Raw genomic sequence first — 11091 nt, 5'->3', positions numbered from 1 at the left:
GATCTTCTTCGGTTTGCAATCCCAAGGGCCCCAGCTACAACATGGTCGTTTTGTTAGATAAACAGACTTTTTGGAATATAAAGAAGAACTTTAGTTGGCGCCATCAATTTCAGTAATCCACTCGTTCAACATGCAGACAAATGAGCCCCAAAAAAACTGTCCAAACAATGTTTCTAAACAATCCTCAGGTACTCTAAAATGTAAATAAACTATAATATTTCATACGGAAAGTGGTATGTTCAATAGGAAAGGAAAATTCTTAAGCTTGCGCACACGCCCTCTCCCTCACGTGCCGAAAGACTGATTTTCTCCAGGTGGTCTCAAATGTTTTGTTTAAAAAAAGAAGCACGAAACCTTGAAGACTGTTGACATCTAGTGGAAGCCATATGAATTGCAATCTGGGAGATGGATTTACATAGAAACCAGAGGTTTCCATAAGAGCCCGGGAGCTAAAAGAAAAACCATTCTGGTCAGATTTGCGCCTGCCATATCAATTCTGTTATAGTCTCAGACATTATTTTAACAGTTTTAGACACTTCAAAGTGTTTTCTATCCAATGCTACCAATTATATGCATATCCTGGCTTCCTGGCCTGAGTCACAGGCAGTTTACTTTGGGCACGTCAGTCATGCGGAAATTCAGGAAACGAGACCCTATCCCAGAGGTTTTAAGATCCGTCCAACTGTTGTTTAATTCTGTTTTATATAGATTTTCATAAGCTTTTAAAAAATAGTAATTCATTGTGTTGTTTCTAGTTAAACACATTTGTACCAATCTTTTAAAATTATAACTAGTTAGGAGTGTTTTTGTTTAGTGAGGTCTGTGAGATGTTAACCAGTATGCCATTAAATAGTATGATTTATTGAGTTTAACCTGCAGTTGTTGGCTCTTTTCAAAAGTAAAATATGATATTCCTGCTTAATAAGTTCAGAAATTACATTTTTCTTGTTTACCTTTGTTATGGTCTTTTTCTAAAATAGTTATTTATTTTTATTCTCTCTAGTAACCCTATGATTTGTTCCCTCAAATGCCTATGGTCTTATTTCACATGAAAGAATGCACCCAAGGTATTCTACAGAGCTGAATCTGGTATTCAAGTTTCTCCTTCTTAATCACATGATTCAAACTCTGCTGGAGAGAGACATAACCAAGGTTACTGGGATCAGGACTAAGGGGGTGGCGGTGGGCGCTTGTTGGTTTCCCTGGCCAGTGTGGGAGCCATCTTTGGCCGGAGTTGCTGGTAATGTCGCGAGTGAGGGCCGGGACTCGGGAATGGTGGTGGGGCCTGGGGTCGGCTCGGGTGCTAGTAGCGGCTATGCTGTCGGCGGGGGATGTGATTGTGTTTGTGGCTCTGCTCTGGCAGCACACCTCTCCCTTGGGCTTCACCCTCGCCTTCTGGTGCCAGTTTACCGTAATGTCCATCACACAGCCATGTTGGCGCCTGGCCTCCCAAGGTACACTATATGACCAAAATGATGTGGACACTTGCTCGTTGAACATCTCATTCCAAATCATGGGCATTAATATGGAGTTGGTCCCCCTTTGCTGCTACAACAGCCTCCACTCTTCTGGGAATGCTTTCCACTAGATCGGTGGCGGTTTTAGCCCCTCCCCCCACAAATAAATAATCATAACATTTAAAACTATATAGATATAAATATACAGAAATAAGACTCAAATATCAAAAAGAAGTAACAAAGACAAATAGAAACAAATTGTAGTATATAAATACAAATAAAAAATATAATTAAATTATTACACTATTACCCTATTGCTAACAAAAAAAACACAAATAAAACTAAATTGCACAAATTCTATATCACACAAACACACAAATAGATAACACACTTATAAAAGAAGAGAACCTGATTATTACACTATTGCACTTCAAACAAGAAACAAACTAAATTGCAACTAATTGCATTAGTACTGTACAATGTTAGAGAAGCGCTATTTGATAGATTCCCCCTGCTCCCCCTACCTCAGGATTCCAGTGGGGAGACCTGAGGTCAACCTACCCCCGCCCCCTTCCCATCTCGTACTTCTGAGTGGGAACCCTTCCCAGGTAGTAGACTGCCCAGCTCACAAACTAGAACCATGGTGCCCACTCCGACAAGGTTAATTGACCCACAGTCCCACACGGTGACATATCATTGACGTGACGTGCAAATGAGCGCTAGAAAACCGATCGCGCAAATGTCACCATTCGGAATATATATATTTTTTAAAGTATTATTATTTTTAAAATTTTGGTGCGGGTGCCCCATGCTGCCCCCGGCAAGATGCTGCCCTGGGCGCCTGCCAATGTCGCCTATGCCTAAATCTGGCGCTGCTCTAGGTGTTGGAACATTGCTGCGAGCACTTGTTTCCATTCAGCCACAAGAACATAAATGAGGTTGGGCACCTATGTTGGGCGATTAGGCCTGGTTCGCAGAAGGCATTCCAATTCATCCCAAAGGTGTTTGATGGGGTTGAGGTCAGGGCTCTTTGCAAGTTCTTCCACACTGATCACGACAAAGCCTTTCTGTATGGACTTCGGTTTGTGCCCAGGGGCATTGTCATGCTGAAACAGTAAAGGGCCTTCCCCAAACTGTTGCCACAAATTTGAAAGCACAGAATCGTTTAGAATGTCATTGTATGCTGTTACGATTTCCCTTCACTGGAACTAAGAGGCTTAGTCTGAACCATGAAAAACAGCCCCAGACCATTATTCCTCCACCAAACTTTACAGTTGTCACTATGCATTCGGGCAGGTAGCGTTCTCCTGGCATCCGCCAAACCCAGATTTCTCTGTCGGACTGCCAGATGGTGAATCGAGACTCATCACTCCAGAGAACGCGTCTCCACTGCTCCAGAGTCCAATGGGGGTGAGCTTTACATCACTCCAAATGACACTTCGCATTGCGCATGGTGATCTTAGGCTTGCGTGTGGCTGCTTGTTCATGGAAACCCATTTCATGAAGCTCCAGGCGAACAGCTATTGTGCTGACGGTTTGGAACTCGGTAGTGAGTGTTGCACTTGGCGGTCTCGTTCTGTGAGCTTGTGTGGCCTACCAGTTCGCGGCTGAGTCATTGTTGCTGCTAGACGTTTACACTTCCCAATAGCATCACTTACAGCTGACCGGTGAAGCTCTAGCAGGGCATACATTTTACGAACTGACTTGTTGGAAAGGTGGCATCCTATGATGGTGCCACATTGAAAGTTACTGAGCTCTTCAGTAAGGCCATTCTACTGACAATGTTTGTCTATGGCGATTGCATGGCTGTGTGCTCGAATTTATACAGCTGTCAGCAACAGGCTTGGTTTAAATAGCTCAATCCACTTATTTGAAGGGGTGTCCACATACTTTTGTATATATACTGCTCCAGTCTCCATCGCTTCCACCTCCTCTGAACCTCATACTGAACCTGGGGAGAGTGTCAAAGTTCAACACCCGGGTTCAGTCAATCCCCTCTCTGTTCACTATAACCCATAACATTAAGTATGGGTGTCAACTTACCTCTCCATTCAGAAAACAGTATAGAACTGCTACTACAAACCCTTAGAATAGAACAAAGCACAGCCAAATATTGAGGTATACTCAATGTATCCCCAAAAATAGATCCACTGGAAGTTTGTACATGAAATGTACTCTACATATAGTACAACCACAGAGGTGGGATAAAGGCACTACAGTACCTTGGAGTACTGAGTGGAGTGGAAGTCGAAAGCCAGCTCAATTAAGTTCCATATTTCATTGACTTTAAGTGGGAGAAATGCAATGAGGACGTAGTGCAAACCAAAGAGAGATACCAAAAGGAAGGTGGACATAGCAAGCCTGAAAATAAAGATATACAACTACATAAGATATCAACATGGCAAAAGTTGTTTTTTTCTGTAGCTGTTAATTGTTTTTGTCAAACAGAATAAAAACACTCACTACCTGTACTGGTTGAACTAATTCACATGCATGTCCTTTATCCGTAACATGGCCACCAGGATTCTTATGATACTCAGGAAAAAAACAGAAAGGTAACCTAAATAAGAGACTGATTTTGAGTGAGGTGCTGACTAACAGAAAATCACAAACTTGGTTATGGGGTCAAAGGTTATGTCGGAACTCACAACAATGAAGAGGAGAACAGGAACTCTGAGAATTCACCAGATCCCCTCGTCTCCCAGCACCTTTACAACCGGGGGGAATACACACACTATAGGTGGGGAGCATATAAGCATTCTGACATGAATACTTGAATACAGACATAACCTACTCTTCATTCTCATGGATATATTTTGCCAAGCGCCAGGCTACTATGATGACCATTGGAGAACCTGTAGAGACAATGGAATGCAGTAGCGTGCCGTGGTTCTGGGGCCTGGGCCTTCAGTTAAGTACTACACGGTCCCACCTGAATTAATCCAACTCTTATTACCATCATGATGATGCCATGGCTCTAGACACTATACATTTAGACAGAAACGCAGTATAACCAGGCGTTGCGTCACCTTGAAATTGACATTTTTATTCAGAGAATTGCAGGGGAAGAGTACAATACCTTTTCATTGTGCAGCTTCGTTGCCCTGCACGCTTGTTCGTTGAGCTGTAGATTCACTCGGGTGTCCACAAAAGTTTTCAAAAGCACCATTGCTTGTAAGTGCCCAGCCGTACTTTGGTGTCTCGTTGCTGCCTTGGTTAGACAACTTAGGTTTGCAAAGCCAGTGTGGCTCCAAACACCAAATCGATCACTTGCAAATAATAAGCATTCCCAGCAGTACAGTTTGCAGTGCTTCTCGGAGCCTGTGAGTCATTGATAGCGCCCATAGTTGAAAGTGGCAAACGAACCCCTTTCCCGCCTGTGACAGGCTTTGTAGCGTCGGCGTCTACCTCTCTTGACAATGTCTAACTTTTCTTGAAAAGTTTGTCTTGAGAATGGCGTTATAATTATATCCTCGACCAAATCGATATCTTCTCCTTCCGCCATTGTGGGTTGAAAAAACAGTTTAGTAGTACGCAAATTAATTCGTTGATCAATTTCAGTTTTCTAGTTCTGAGACCTGCCCATATAGGACCTGCCTCTCAATATTGGTAATCAAATCAAAAGGCGTGCACGCACTACGCCTGCTAGCTGGCTCCTGTGTAACACTGGAGCCAGCCAGCAGGCGTATAATAGCCAACTCTAAAGCTGATTGGTTGACACTAAATTTGAATTTCCATTCACTTTAAGCTACAAGCGCCCGCACTGTTGATTCTGAAGGCCTGAGGGCAGATTTTAGACCCCTGGCAACACATGATGGCTGAATATGATTGGATAAAAGATCTAACATAAAGACCAGCCCTCCAAATCTCAACCTGGGGCTGGAAGCAGTGCAACCAAGAGGAACGCTATGAAATGAAGTGTAACTTTTACTCTGGGGAATAATTTAATACATATTTGTGGGGAAATATATATATTTTTTATTTATTTAGGCCAGCAGAGAAGGCCTTGCTGGCCCTGACGGCCCACCACTGATGGAATGGGAGAAGACAGTGATTAGAAGCTCCCAGACAGGGATAGAAGCACATAGCCAAAATCAATGTAGAAGCTTTTACTTTAGCAAACTTGTACTTCATTCTTGCTAATTCATGGTCACTTAAGTAAAAGCTTCTACCGTTTCTACAGTAAGAAAGGCTTACCCCAGCCCAGGATGATGTACCACCAGAGGTGCCTCTTCTGGGAGAAGAGGGAGACACTGACAGGCTGTGTGGGTAGTTTCCCTCGGCCAGCAGCCAGCTGTTGTAGGCCATGATTCAGTAGTTGGATAACATTGTAGCAATCTTACAGCTGACCTGTTGAGGACAGAGACCGACAGGAGAATAAGTCAACTCAACCAGAAGAGAAGGGAGGAAATTAGTCTAGTCTTCTTTTGAGGGTTTTCTAAAAATAGATGCAGGTCTTATGATTAGTGCATGTACGTAGTAAAATAACGATTGAGAGTGATTGGAAGTCTCTGTATTGAGTAACTGGCTGATTGAACATAATTATAGTCTTATTGTCCGGTTTAGTAATTGGCTGATTGACTGGCTGGTGCGGTCAGTGATTAGGAGACACTGTGTAATAAAGATTATGACTGAAAAGAGAGAGAAATAGAAGAGACGCTTTCATAATTCCATCCAGCAGATAGATTGCAGTATTTGCACAAAACTGAAAGCGTGAACCATCACATTTAACCACAGCAAGGTTACCGGGAATATGGTTGAATACAAACAGTGCAGTTATTCCCTCCGGAAGGCAATCAAACAGGCAAAACATCAGTACAGAGACAAAGTAGAGTCGAAATTCATGTGGCAGGGTTTATAGACAATCACGGATTACAAAGTGCAGCAGACGCAGCCCGCTCCCAAGGACTGTGGGCTCTCCTTCTCCGTGGCCGAAGTGAATAAGACATTTAAGCGTGTTAACCATTGCAAGGCTGCCAGCCATGTCCTCTATCTCTCCCTATCCCAGTTTGCTTGCTTCAACATGTCCACCATTGTTCCAGTACCTAAGGTAAATTAACTAAATAACGATCGCCCCGTAGCACTCGCTTCTGTCTGTGCTTTGAGAGGATAATTAAGGATCATATCACCTCTACCTTTTTTTATTTTACTCCCTTTTTCTCCTCAATTTCATGGTATCCAATTGTTAGTAATTACTATCTTGTCTCATTGCTACAAATCCCGTACGGGCTCGGGAGAGACGAAGGACGAAAGCCATGCGTCCTCCGAAACACAACCCAACCAAGCCGCACTACTTCTTAACACAGCGTGAATCCAACCCGGAAGCCAGACGCACGGAAACACCGTGCACCTGGCTACCTTGGTTAGCATGCACTGCGCCCGGCCCGCCACAGGAGTCACTGGTGCGCGATGAGACAGGGATTTCCCTACCGGCCAAGCCCTCCCTAACCCGGACGACGCTAGGCCAATTGTGTGTCGCCCACGGACCTCCCGGTCGCGCCCGGACAGAGCCTGGCCGCGAAACCAGAGTCTCTGGTGGCACAGCTAGCGCTGCGATGCAGTGCCCTAGACCACTGCGCCACATGGGAGGCCCATCACCTCTACCTTCTAAATGAATGGTACTGTTGAATGTTATTTCTATGTATGAAATAACATTCACCCTAGACCCACTTCAAGTTGCTTACCGCCCCAATAGATCCACAGACGATGCAATCGCCATCGCACTGCCCTATCCCATCTAGATCTGGGGAAGGGTACAGAAAAAATGTCTGAAGCATTGAAAATCCCCAAGAACACAGTGGCCTCCGTCATTCTTAAATGGAAGAAGTTTGGAACCACCAAGACTCTACCTAGAGCTGGCCTCCCGGCCAAACTGAGCAATCGGGGGAGAAGGGCCTTGGTCAGGGAGGTGACCATAAACCTGATGGTCACCCTGACAGAGCTCCAGAGTTCCTCTGTGGAGATGGGATTACCTTGACTGTCCCAGAAGGACAATCATCTCTGCAGCACTCCACCAATCAGGCTTTATGGTAGAGTGGCCAGACGGATGCCACTCCTCAGTAAAAGGCACATGACAGCCCGCTTGGAGTTTGCCAAAAGGCACCTAAAGACTCTCAGACCATGAGAAACAAGATTCTCTGGTCTGATGAAACCGAAATTAAACTCTTTGGCCTGAATGCCAAGCATCACGTCTGGAGGGAACCTAGCACCATCCCCACGGTGAAGCATGGTGGTGGCAGCATCATGCGGTGGGGATGTTTTTCAGCGGCAGGGACTGGGAGACTATTCAGGATCGAGATAAAGATGAACGGAGCGTAGTACAGGGAGATCCTTGATGAAAACCTGCTCCAGAGTGCTCAAAACCTCAGACTGGGGCAAAGCTTCACCTTCCAACAGGTCAACACCCCTAAGCACACAGCCAAGCCAACGCAGGAGTGGCTTCGGGACAAGTCTCTAAATGTCCTTGATTAGCCCAGCCAGAGCCTGGACTTGAACCCAATCAATCATCTCTAGAGAGACCTGAAAATAGATGTGCAGCGACACTCCCCATCCAACCTGACAGAGCCTGAGAGGATCTGCAGAGAAGAATGGAAGAAACTCCCCAAATACAGGTGTGCCAAGCTTGTAGCTTCATACCGAAGAAGACACTAGGCTGTAAATTTGCAAAAAAGTTATAAAAAACAGTTTTTGGTTTGTAATTATAGGTTGATGAGGGTGAAAAAATGTTTAATCATTGTTAGAATAAGGCTGTAACGTAATAAAATTTAGAAAAAGTCTAGGGGTCTGAATACTTTCCGAATGCACTGTATGAGTTGTGACTCTCAGAGTCAGAGAGCGAGAGTGGACTGTGTTGTTACTATCTGTCTCTTAAATCACTGTAGTTAAGCACTGGTGTCCTCCCAGAATGTAGAATACTCGGAACAGACTGGGAAGAGGAGTTCTGAGCAGAACCAGAACTTTTCACACTGTGATTTACTATTTTATTCCACCTTCCCCAAGTCGTAATACCACACTGGGAAATGATCTGTTCCTAAAGGAAACCAAATTAAAATAGCAGGTTTTACCCCAGACATCGACATGGTATATCATAGGTCTTAATCTGCCCATATATGTACTTTCTCACCAATGCTGATGGTATTGCCTATAGGCATACATCACTGTAGAAGTCACAATTTCAGCTTGTCCCAGCTTACTTCCCAAATGTTACAAATGTTTTCACCTATCATGGCGCTGGAGAAGATGGCTGACGTTTTATGTACTCCTAACCAACTATGTTTTTTGTTAGTTTTTTTGCATTGTTTGTAACTTATTTCGTACATAATGTTGCTGCTACTATCTCTTATGACCGAAAATAACTTCTGGAAATCAGAACAGCGATTACTCACCTCGAACTGGCAGAAACTCTGACGAGCTGGACGTGAAGGGCATACTGCTTTCCCGGGAACAGGCCCAAATCCCTGTCATTTGAGTGAAGAGAAGACAGAGAAAAACAGGGCGGAGGTTGGGCTGCCTTCTGAGAAATTGTAGGCAATCGAATAAACCCCCACTGCCTTCCGTTCTACTAGTTAACGACGTGCAATCGTTGGAAAATAAAAATTGACGACCTACAAGGAAGATTAAACTACCAGCGGGACATTGCAAATATCTTATGTTTCACGGATTCGTGGCTGAACGATGACATTATCAACATACAGCTGGCTGGTTATACGCTATATAGACAGGATAGAACAGCGGCATCTGCTAAGACAAGGGACGAGGGACTCTGTATATTTGTAAACAGCTGGTGCACGATATCTAAGGATGTCTTGATTGCCTGAGGTAGAGTATCTCATGATAAGCTGTTGACCACACTATCTACCTGTATTTTTCGTAGCTGGCTACATACCACCACAGACCAATGCTGGCCCTAAGACCGCACTCAATGAGCTGTATTCCATCATAAGCAAACAGGAAAACGCTCCTAGTGGCCAGGGACTTTAATGCAGGGAAGCTTAAATCCATTTTACCAAATTTCTATCAGCATGTTAAAACCTCTTAAGGATTGGCCCCTATTTTTACATTTTTGCCTAAAATGACATACCGAAATCTAATTGACTGTAGCTCAGGCCCTGAAGCAAGGATATACATATTCAAATCAAAAATCAAATTAAATGTATTTATCACATACAAATGGTTAGCAGATGTTAATGCAAGTGTAGTGAAATGCTTGTGCTTCTAGTTCTGACCATGCAGTAATATCTAACAAGTAATATAATCTTAACATTTTCACAACAACTGCCTTATACACACACACACACACACGTGCAAAGGAATGAATACAATTATGTACAAAATAATATATAAATGAGTGATGGCCGAACGGCATAGGCAAGATGCTACTGCATCTGGATGATACATGGATGGTATAGAGTACAGTATATACATATGAGATGAGTAATGTAGGGTATGAAAACATATACATCGACATTGTTTAAAGTGGCTTGTCAAGATGTGTTTGAAGGCGAAGTCAGGTGCAGGAGAGCAGAGTAAATAAAGCACACTTTATTATAGTTCCAAACCGGTAACACAACAAAACAAACGAGACGACAGGACTTAGAAAAACGATCCACAACGACCAGGATCGTGGTAATTCCCTGTGAGAGGAAGAGCACAGATTTGACCAAGGTCGTTGTGGAACGGGTAAGGGATGTAATTTACCTCTGGGCAGGTGTCTCGGAGCCTTACACTGGGCACACACCGAGTAGGAGGACACAAACCCTCACGTCATTTGCCAAGGTGGGCCACCAGTACTTCCCAGTCAGACAGCGCACCGTCCGACCGATCCCTGGATGAGCAGAGGAAGACGTGTGGGCCCAAGAGATCAACTGGTCACGGACAGCAGACGGAACGTATTTACACCCAACAGGGCACTGGAGGGGAGCGGGCTCCGTACGCAGCGCCTGCTCAATGTCCGTGTCCAGATCCCACAACACCGGCGCCACCAGGCAGGAGGCCGAGAATATGGGAGTCTGATCCATAGGCCGCTCGTCTGAGTCATACAGTCTGGATAGTGCGTCTTATTCCGGGAACCTGGTCTGTAGCACCTCCTTTTCTATGGTGAGAGTCGTCCAATTACGCACGGCTGAAATGCGGTCACTCTCCATCTCCACCCCTGATGTGGAAATGCGATACCTTAGGAGACTGCCTGCTGAAAGAACAGGCATTTCTCAGCCTTGACATACAGGTCATGCGCCAACAGTCGACCAAGTACATTGCGCACCAAGGACACATGCTCCGCGCGTGTAGCAGAGTAAATCAGAATGTCATCGATATACACCACTACACCCTGCCGGTGCAGGTCCCTGAAAATCTCGTCTACAAAGGATTTGAAAATTGATGGAGCATTCATCAACCCGTACGGCATGACAAAGTACACATAATGCCCTGTAGTGGTACTGAACGCGGTCTTCCACTCGTCTCCCATTTGAACATCTTGAAGAACAATCTGTCCTTAAATGGCCATGTACTCTTATAATCTTCACCCGGCACAGCCAGAAGAGGGCTGTCCACCTTTCAGAGCCTGGTTCCTCTTTAGGTTTGCTCCTAGGTTCCTATAATGACGCAGGATATGACCCAGATGCAGACACAGGAGGTG

At 44.5% G+C, this 11091-nt stretch overlaps 1 long non-coding RNA gene across 1 annotated transcript; it reads right to left on the bottom strand.

The window, feature by feature from the left end:
- Positions 1-5405: 5405 nt before the first annotated feature.
- LOC124025025 lies at positions 5406-11091 on the bottom strand. The gene is made up of 3 exons (XR_006837134.1): positions 10155-11091; positions 8843-8914; positions 5406-5807 (listed from the first exon to the last, which is right to left on the bottom strand). It is a non-coding gene; the product is annotated as an uncharacterized LOC124025025 (long non-coding RNA).

The sequence above is a fragment of the Oncorhynchus gorbuscha genome, linkage group LG01 (genome assembly GCF_021184085.1).
Source record: "Oncorhynchus gorbuscha isolate QuinsamMale2020 ecotype Even-year linkage group LG01, OgorEven_v1.0, whole genome shotgun sequence".
Classification (NCBI taxonomy): Eukaryota; Metazoa; Chordata; class Actinopteri; order Salmoniformes; family Salmonidae; genus Oncorhynchus; species Oncorhynchus gorbuscha.
This window is presented reverse-complemented; position numbering and strand designations above follow the sequence as displayed.